Genomic DNA, 10,817 nt, shown 5'->3' with positions numbered 1-10,817 from the left:
AGAAAGGAAGTGCAGCCGGGCTGAACTTTGTACCCGGGGAGCAAGTAACCACAGAAGCATCTACTAGGAACAATTACAAACGCATGTCACAAAAAAAAAAAACAAGAACAGAAAGAAGCCTCGAAAAGGAGATGAAGAGGTCAATCAAAATACTTCGGATACGGATGATGAGACGGATGCAAACCAACTGATATCGGCGGCCTCTGGTTTAGAGGCTGACCGGACGCAATGAAAATCCTAAGTTATAATTCTCGTGGCCTCATTGGGGCTGCGGCAGTCCGGGCTCAGTTGTCTGTTCTTAAGCGGAGTTGCCCGGATGTGGTGTTTCTGCTTGAAACTCACCTGGATGAGTGGCCTGCAGAATGTTTACGTCGTAAAGTAAAAATGGATTTCAAGGAAGTGGTTCATAGTGATGGACGGAGTGGTGGTTTACTACTCCTGTGGAAGAAAGAGGTGGATGTCTCTCTCAGATACAAGACTGCAAATTTTATTGACGTGAATATTGGAAGTGAACATGAAACTGTTTGGAGGTTTACTGGAATATACGGAGAACCAAGATGGAAGGACAAGCATTTGACTTGGCAGCGGCTAAGGCATTTGCATGCTATTGCTACTATGCCATGGTTAGTTATGGGAGATCTGAATGAGATTCTGTATCCTTTTGAGAAAGATGGTGGGAATCCGAGACCACCACAGTTTATGCAAGCCTTTAAAAATGCTCTAGAGGACTGTAACTTGACAGATTTTGGGTACGTTGGGGAGAAGTTCACATGGCACAGAGGTCGAATTTCGTGAAAGGCTGGATCGGGCCCTAAAAAATGAGGCGTGGAATAGTAAATTTGAGAATGTTGTTTTGACAAATCTGGAATACAGCAAGTCTGATCACAGACCCATTCTAATGAACCTTCATATAAATAATAATCAGGAGAACCATGGTGTCAACACGGCAGTGCCAGCCACCACCGCGTGACAGCCAGTTGGCAAGGGCCAAGTGTAGCGTAGGTGTGTGAGCCAATTGTATGTGTGCGTGTGGCCACGGGCCAGGGCGTTGGGGTACTTAACCCGCAAGCCAGCGTTGTACGGGACAGGCTGTTGTTTAGAGTTAACTGAATTTCTCTCCCACTTCTCTCTCGCTCACCCCCTTCCTCACGCCAATCTCATCCCCTTTCCCCTTCCCTACCGACTCCGGTCTCCCTCGATTCAGATCGGGGCGTGACATTTGGTTATCAGAGCCACCGAATCCTGCCGAAATTTTTTCTTCGCTGCCTCCACAATCTCTTGGCCTTGATCTGTAACATCCACCACCGCGGGTGCGATCTGCTCCGGCAAATCGCCCAAAATCTCCGGCGGGGTTGGATCGGCTCGGAGCGGAGCAACGGCGCCGTCCAAACCATCGGTTCAGACGCGACAGCTGCTGTCCGCCATGGACGACAACACGAGCACGCTCAAGGCGCTCATGGAGACCGTTCTCTCGCGTCTCGACGAGCAGAAGACCGACAACGAAAAGCGACTCGAGGTGCAGGCCGCTTTCAACGCGCAGGTCGCACAGGATCTGCGGGCGCTGGCCAAGCAGGTGGATCTCACCCAGGCCGACGTGGACGAGACTCGCAAGGCGCTCGAGAGATCGCCGTCGCCGCGCGGATCGGGGCCGGGCGCCGTCCTCAACCCGTCCCCACCTCCACCCCCGCCGCCTCCCCCTGCGCCCCCCACCCGTGCACCAACAACAGCGGGTTCCGCCACCGTCTCCACGTCTCTTAGATCAGCGCCCGCCTCTGCTTCAGGCGCCGATCCAACAGCAGCACGAGCAACAACTCTACCAACACCACGACACATACATCAAACCGCCCAAGCATGATTTTCCGCGCTTCGATGGCACGGCGCCGTACCTCTGGCTGGATCGCTGCCGCGCCTACTTCGACCTCTACCACGTGCCGCCGTCGAGCTGGGTGACCACGGCGACGCTGTACATCGAGGGCCAGGCCGCCCATTGGCTGCAGGCATTTCGGCAAACACATGGTGGCCTGGGTTGGGAGGGCGTTCCGCGCAGCGATCATCGAGGAATTCGGCGCTGACAAGTTCGAGTTGGAGATGCACAAGCTTCTCAAACTCCGGCAGAGCGGCACCGTCAGCGAGTACCGCCAAGTGTTCGACAGCCACATGTATCACCTCCTGGCGCTCGAACCGTCGCTCTCCACCAAGTTCTTCATCACGTAGTTCTTACTGGGCCTCAAGGACGAGCTGCGCGCAACTATGCGTCTCCAAGCCCCCACCAGCATCACGCGCGCATCGATCCTTGCCCACATCCAAGAGGAGGAGCTGAACACGCCACGAGCACGGCCGCGACCACCACCCCAAGGCCGTCCACCTCCAGCGCCACCAGCGCGCCCAGGCGCCGCGCCGCGCCAACAGCCCGACGACTACGCGCGCGAGCGCCAACTCAAGGAATTTCGCCGTGCCAACGGGCTCTGCTTCAAGTGCGGCGACCGATACAGCCGCGAGCACCGCTGCAATCCGCCAGCGCAGCTGCTCACGATCCAGGTTGGCGAGTTTGGCGAGGTGCTCACTGAAGATGCCGTGCACGCTCTCTACTTGCTCGACGCCCCCGAGCCTGCCGTTCCCCCTCCAGAGTGCTGCACCATCTCTGCACACGCGCTGGACGGCTCAGAAGCGCCCAGCACCATTCGCCTCCGCGCCTTGGTGGGCAACCAGGTTATGCTGTTGCTGCTGGACTCCGGAAGCACGCACAACTTCGTCAACAAATCCTTCATCGAACGTGTCAGCGCCGAAACCCAAGAAATCGCTACACTAGACGTGCCGATGGTGAACGGTGATCGCCTCACCTTCTCACGCCAAGTCCCTGAGCTCAAGTGGTGGATGCAGGGCCACACCTTCTCGACGCCGATGTACGAGCTCGACACCGGCGCCTATGACGGCATCCTTGGCATGGATTGGCTGGATAAAAATAGCCCGATGACATGTCACTGGCAAGAGAAGTTCATCTCATTCCTCCACGACGGCGAGTTGGTCACCCTGCAAGGTGTTCGACCTGAGTCAACACCAACGCTCGCGGCCGTTCAGCCAGCCGAGCTCTACAAACTGATCGCTGGCAATGACATCTGGGCGATGGCCATGGTGGAGATGCAACCTCCCAGACCGAAGTCGCGCATCCCATCGCAGACGCTGATCAACGACTTGTTGGAGGAGTTTGCTGATGTCTTCGCAACACCAACGGATCTGCCTCCTCATAGGCAGTACGATCACGCAATCACTCTGGAAGAAGGAGCTCAGCCTACAAACACTCGACCATATCGTTACTCGCCACTTCAGAAAGACGAAATCGAGCGTCAAGTGAAAGAAATGCTCGATGTCGGCGTGATCACCCACTCGGTCAGCCCGTACGCTGCTCCGGTGCTGTTGGTAAAGAAAAAGGACGGGACATGGCGGTTCTGTGTCGATTACAGACGCCTCAACGACACAACAGTGAAGAACAACTTCTCGTTGACGATCGTAGACGAGCTCCTCGACGAACTAGCCGGCGCTGCCTTCTTTTCCAAGCTCGATTTGCGGGCAGGTTATTATCAAATCCGAATGTGGGAAGAGGATGAACACAAGACTGCATTCAAAACCCACCACGGGCATTTTCAATTCGGTGTGATGCCCTTCGGCCTGACCAACGCACCTGCAACCTTTCAATGCTTGATGAACGCGATCTTCGTCAAGTATACACGTAAGTTTGTTATCATCTTTCTTGACGACATTCTGGTTTTCAGTGAGACGTGGGAAGAGCACCTGGAGCATCTCCGACTCGTCCTGAGCCTGCTCCGAGAGCACCAGCTCTACGCCAAGATGTCGAAGTGTTCGTTCGCTCAAGACCACATTGATTACCTCGGCCACGTCATCTCCAAGGAAGGCATCGCAATAGATGCAGAGAAGACAGAAGCCATGGATGAGTGGCCTACACCAACAAACGCCACAGAGCTGCGTGCGTTCTTGGGCCTCACCGGCTACTACCGCAAATTTGTGCCCCACTACGGGATTATCGCCAAGCCACTCACGCTGCAGCTCACCAAGAAAGGCTTCGAGTGGCCAGAGGTTGCGCAGCGCGCCTTCGACACACTCAAGCAGGTGATGGTGACCACGCCAGTGCTCGTCCTCCCATACTTCGACAAGCTCTTCGTGATTGAGACGGACGCTTGTGAAACTGGCACTGGCGCGGTGCTGGTACAAGAAGGCCACCCCATCGCTTACTACCGCAAAGCGTTGGTGGTGAAGAATCAGAAATTGTCAACCTACGAGAAGTAATTCCTGGCAGTTATGATGGCGGTGGACAAGTGGCGTTCTTACCTTCAGCGTGGGCCGTTCACAATCCTCACAGATCACAAAAGCTTGTGCTCTCTGGGCGATCTCAATTGGTGACAGGCGTTCAGCGCCGTGCAATGTCGAAGCTTGTTAGCCTGCAGTTCAAGTTTCAGTATAAGCGTCATCGACAACGGCGCCGCAGAAGCGCTCTCTCGCGTGGGCAGCCATTTCAGCACCAGCGCCTTGTCACTGTGTCAGCCAGCATGGATTCAGGAGGTGGCCAATTCTTATGCCACTGATCCGGATGCGCAAGAACACTTGCAACAACTTGCACTGCACAACCCAGATGACGATGGATACGAGCTGTACCGTGGGCTCATTCGTCGCCAAGGCCGACTATGGATTGGCGCCAACACTGCTCTGCGCACCAAGCTCATCAGTGCAATGCATGATAGCACCGTGGGTGGCCACTCCGGCGCCACGGCTACCTACCAGCGCCTCAAGAAAGCCTTTGAGTGGACGGGCCTGAAGCAAGATGTGGACGTCTTTGTTCGGCAATGCTCAGTCTGCCAGCAAGCAAAACACGAGCTGCGCAAGCCCGCGGGCAAGTTGGTACCGCTACCAATTTGTTCAGTACCGTGGCAAGACCTGACGATGGATTTCGTCGAAGGATTGCCCAAGTCAGAAGGGTATGACACAATCATGGTGATAGTCGATCGATTCACCAAGTTTGCTCACTCCGTGCCCTTATGGCACCCATTCACGGCGACGCAGGTGACGCGCGTGTTCTGGGACAACGTCGTCAAGCTCCACGGCATTCCCAAGTCCATCGTCAGTGATCGCGACAAGGTTTTCACTAGCGCACTCTGGCGCGATCTGCTAGCCGGCGCCGGCACCAAGCTACTCTACTCCACGGCTTACCATCCGCGGACAGACGGACAGAGTGAACGTGTCAACCAGTGCATGGAAATGTACTTGCGCTGTGCTGTTCACGACACCCCAAGCAATGGTGTCGCTGGCTTCCTGCTGCCGAATTCTGGTACAACTCCTCATTTCACTCATCCCTCGGCTGCTTTCCGTTCAAAGCTCTGTATGGGGTTGAAGCAAACGAGGGGAGCATGGCCACCTGGCCCGCTACTCAGCCGTCCTTGCCAGACGGCGCGCAGTGGGACTGGTCCGTGCATCAAGAGAATCTGTGCGCACATTTGACACGAGCGCAAGTCAAGCACAAGAAGTTCGCCGATCTGAACCGGACTGAACGGGTGTTTCAGGTTGGGGAACAAGTGTTGCTGAAACTGCAACCGTATACGCAGAAATCTGTGGCAAGTCGCCCATGTCCGAAGATTGCTTTCAAGTTCTTCGGCCCCTTCTCCGTCCTCGCCAGAATTGGACCATCGGCGTACAAGTTGGAGCTCCCTGTGGACAGCATAATTCACCCAGTATTTCACGTATCGCAGTTAAAGCCGTTCACACCCAAGTACAGTCCAGTGTTCTCTGAACTTCCAGCAACCACCGATTTGTCGACACAAGAAACTTCTCCGGTGGCTATATTGGACAGAAGAATGATGAAAAAGGGCAACACACCAGTGATTCAACTGCAAGTTGCTTGGGATACAACTCCGCAGTCCCTCACGTGGGAAGACTTTGACGTGCTCCGCCGGCGTTATCCACAAGCTCGAATCTGGGAAGAGGAATCCATGGAGGGAGGAGACTGTTCTCAAGGAGGGGAGAACGTCAACACGGCAGTGCCAGCCACCACCGCGTGGCAGCCAGTTGGCAAGGGCCAAGTGTAGCGTAGGCGTGTGAGCCAATTGTATGTGTGCATGTGGCCACGGGCCAGGGCGTTGGGGTACTTTACCCGCAAGCCAGCGTTGTACGGGACAGGTTGTTGTTTTGAGTTAACTGAATTTCTCTCCCACTTCTCTCTCGCTCACCCCCTTCCTCACGCCAATCTCATCCCCTTTCCCCTTCCCTACCGACTCTGGTCTCCCTCGATTCAGATCGGGGCGTGACACATGGGCCGGCAGTGTTGAGGTTTGAGGCGAAGTGGCTCAAAGAAGCACACTTTCGACAGGTGGTTCAGGAGGCCTGGGAGAGGGCGGGAACCCAAAATTCAAATAGCAGTCTTGCCCGGAAACTTGCTCTGGTCCATGAGCATTTGCACAAGTGGGATCGCTCGGTGCTGCAACATACAAAAAAAAGAATCCGTACAGCTCAGAGAGAGATGGAAAAAGCTGTTAGTGGGCCAATGAATGATGAAAACCTTCTTAGGGAAAAAGAGTTAGCTAAGGAGATAGAATGGTTATTGGAACAAGAGGAAATTCATTTTGCTCAAAGGAGCCGGGTTGACTGGCTACAGTATGGCGACAAGAACACTAATTATTTTCATAATTTTGCTTCAGCAAGGCGGAAGAGAAATATGATAAAAAAATTGAGGGGAGACAATGGTGGTTGGCTGGAAGGTAATACTAATTTAAATCCACATATTTCTCAGTATTTTGCCGACCTGTTTGCAGCGGAGATTGATGAACCGGATCCAGATCTCATAAATAAGGTGGTGCCTAAAGTTTCACCTGAAATGAATGAACAATTACTAAAGCCGTATTCCTCTGAGGATCGGAGGTGAAAAGGGCTCTTTTCTCAATTGGAGATATGAAAGCACCAGGTTCAGATGGGTTGCATGCTATTTTCTTCAAGAAATGCTGGCATATCTTGGGGGACTCTCTTACTTCAGAGGTTCTTGAAGCAATAAAACAAAAGGTAATTCCGGAGGGATGGAATGACACGGTAATTGTTCTTATACCAAAGATAGAATCTCCGGAGCTCATTACACAGTACAGGCCCATTAGCCTGTGTAATGTCTTATATAAGGTAATCTCCAAAATGATAGCTCTTCGGTTAAAATCTATTCTAGATGATATCATCTCTCCGATACAGAGTGCTTTTGTACCGGGTCGACTCATTACAAATAACATTTTGTTGGCTTATGAGAGCATTCATACAATAAAAAATAAGAAGAAAGGCAAGTGGGGCTATTGCGCAGTTAAACTGGATATGCGCAAGGCCTATGATAGGGATAGGGTGGAATGGAATTTTTTTGAGGAGAATGATGACACGCTTGGGCTTTCATGTAGAATTTGTAAATCTGTTGATGGCATGTGTCTGGTCAGTTAAATATAAGGTCAGATTCAATAATCAGGAAACAAATTATTTTATTCCTGGAAGGGGACTCCGACAGGGAGACCCCCTATCTTCATATCTGTTTTTGATTTGTGCAGAAGGGCTTTCTAGTCTTCTGGCTCATAGAGAGGAGGTTCGTGGCATTGAAGGTGTCAGGGTTTGCAGAAATGCACCATCCGTTTCACATTTATTTTTTGCAATAATGCAACCTCATTGAGACAGGTTCTAGATCAATATTGTGCAAGTTCTGGCCAACTGGTTAATGAAGCAAAATGCAGCATTTACTTTAGTCCTAATGCTAGTGTGGAGACTAAGGCCGACATATGCACAGAATTGAATATTATGTCTGAAGCTCTATCAGATAAATATTTAGGGCTGCCGGTTATGGTGGGTGTGGACAGGAGTGACAGTTTTATTCATCTTTTGGAGAGAATTATAGTGCGGCTGAAAAGCTGGAGATAAATTTTTTTGGCTATGGGAGGAAAGGAAATTTTACTGAAGGCGGTTATACAATCCATTCCAGTTTTTCCTATGTCCGTCTTTAACATACCAAAGAAATTATGCAAAGAAATGACTGATGCAATGACTGAATTCTGATGGGGAGATACAGAGGACCAAAAACGTATGCATTGGATGGCATGGTGGAGAATGTGCATCCCCAAGGAAGATGGAGGTATGGGCTTTCGTGATCTGCATTCCTTCAATTTAGCTATGTTGGCGAAACAATCTTGGAGACTGATTTCAAATCCAGATTCTCTGTGTGCCAGAGTTCTTAAAGCTAAATATTACCCAAACTGTCACTTGTTGAAGGCGGGTCCGAAGAAGGGGTCATCTTTTACCTTGCAAAGCATAGTAGCAGGTCTACGTGCTTTTTGCAGAGGACACATTTGGAGAGTGGGTTCAAGGGAGATGATTAACATCTGGGAGGATCACTGGATTCCAGGAAGCATAAATCGCATGATACAGACTCCGAAGGGACAAATATTATTGCAAACAGTTAATGAGCTCATTGATCCAACAACTGGCAAATGGGATGAGTGATTAATCTGTGATATTTTTTACTCTATAGATGTGGACAGAATCTTGCGGATTCCATTAAGCGAACACCAAGAGGAAGATTTTGTGGCCTGGAATTATACAAAATCTTATTCGTTCTCCGTCCGATATGCGTATTATATTGAATGGGATCACTCTCATCGTCACAGGTTGACGCGAGCAGATGGACAAGGGACATCAGGTCGGAATCCGGTATGGGGATTCTATGGAAGTTGAAGGTTCCGAGCAAAGTGAAAATATGGACGCATGAAATACTATGGAGCAAGCCACCAAAGAACACGTACAAACTGAATGTGGACGCATCTTTCTCCAGTGATGGAACGGGAGGGGCAGGAGCTGTTATTTGTAATGATCAGGGAGAAGCAGTTGCTGGCTTGTGTACACCCCTAAATCACTTGCTGGATGTGGCTACGGCTGAAGCAACGGCCCTACAGGAAGGGCTCAAGCTCGTAGAAAAAGTTGGATGTACGCCGGTCATTATGGAATCGGACTCCCTCGAGCTAGTTCAGGCTTTCAGTGGAATTGCTCCAGTTTTCATTCCTTATTCAGCGATACTTGCAGAGTGTTTGCAATTAGCTCTAAGCATTGGGCCTACTTCATTGCATCATTGCAATCGGGAAACAAATTTGGTGGTGCACAATTTAGCTAGACATGCAGCTAGCACAGTTTCTAGTGTTTTTTGGATTGATAATCCTCCAAGCTTTATTGTTTCAGATGTAATAAATGATGTAACTTTGTTCAAATGTCAATAAAGTGCACCATGAAGGCTTTTCCTCAAAATAAAAGTTTAAATCGTGTTTTCTTTATGACACTTTTGTCAGTTTTGACTAAACGGTGTTAAATGACACTAAAAACATTTTTGCCCCTAGTACAGAATGTGACCCAACATGACATTAAATTCTGCTAGAATTGTTAATTTACAACAATGTGCCTTTATAAAAAAATGTCACGTGCCTACACACCAAATTGTGTATTTATCAGTTAATTTTTTTGTGTATTTATTATGACATGTTTTTTTCTTTTGAGTTAATGTGTACTGTATACACCGAATCCATGTATTTTTCTTTTTTGATTCACAAAAGAGCTTCCATGGGTGGATGGAGCACCGGAGGAAATATCTAGTACTCCCATCCTTGGGGTGCTCCTCATGCTCCAAATTCAAATAAGTTAATTTTAAATGTTTCAAAACATTCTGGAAAAAATATGCATGTTTACAAGGAATGTGACTACAACTCCTAAAAATTCCTGGTCCGAACTCTAAATGAACATTGAGAAACAAAAATGTGAAATCTAGCATGAATAGTGTCATAGAAGACAAAAGCAACATTTGACACTATTCACATCTGAATTTGTCTTTTTTGTTTCTCAATGTACATTTCGAGTTTGGACCTGAAATTTTCAGAGGGTGTAGTCACATTGCTTTTGAACATTCACAATTTTTCTCTTTTTGAAACATTTAAAATTAATATTTTAGACTTGGAGCATAGGGAGTACCCAAGGATGGGAGCACGGAGCATCACACGTACTCCCCGACACAGGTGCAGGTGATCTTGGTGCCGCCGGTCGCTATGAGGCGCGCACCCACGAGGAAGTGGCGCTGCGCTGCACCGCGCCACGACAGAGCGCCTGACCGCCGGTCACCCCGCTGGTCACCGCGCGACGCTCCCGGACGTCATACGCGCTGCTCCAGACCACCGCATGCTTCCGCGTGTGTCGGCCCATCGCGCCTCGCCTTGCCCCAGCTCTGCCACCCGCCACGCTCACCTTCGCGAGCCCCACGTCGCTGACCACATGAGCACGAGGACGCCGATCCTAACCACCCTCTGCCGCTGCACCTTGCCGCTCCGCCTTGAGGAATTTGTGCAGCCGGGAACCGTGGATCAGCATCAGCTCGCGCACATTGAGGTCACAGCTAACCGCCTCCTTGAGATCGGTCAGGCAGACGATGCCGTACGGCTAAGTCCACCGCAGCGCACGCCCATGCAGCATGCCGGCAAGGAAGGCATGCAGCGGCTGGTGCTCCGGAGCAAGGAAGACGAGCATGACGCGGCTGATTGGAGGGTTCGGCAGTAGATTCATTCGTCAATGATGCTAAAGATGATGAGGAGGAGTAACTTCTAGACATGGTAGCTGGGCTCGAATAGGCCTCTGTCCGCATTTGCTATGTCTAGGACGACGACGGCGTGCTCTGGGCGTCAAGCTCGGTCTTGGTGCTTGGTAGGAGTGAGAGGGAGATACTTAGGGGGAAATGAAGGGTGTCATGGCGCGGATCGACGCAGCAA

The sequence above is a fragment of the Triticum dicoccoides genome, chromosome 2B (assembly GCF_002162155.2).
Source record: "Triticum dicoccoides isolate Atlit2015 ecotype Zavitan chromosome 2B, WEW_v2.0, whole genome shotgun sequence".
NCBI lineage: Eukaryota > Viridiplantae > Streptophyta > Magnoliopsida > Poales > Poaceae > Triticum > Triticum dicoccoides.
Note: the sequence above shows the minus strand (reverse complement) of the source record.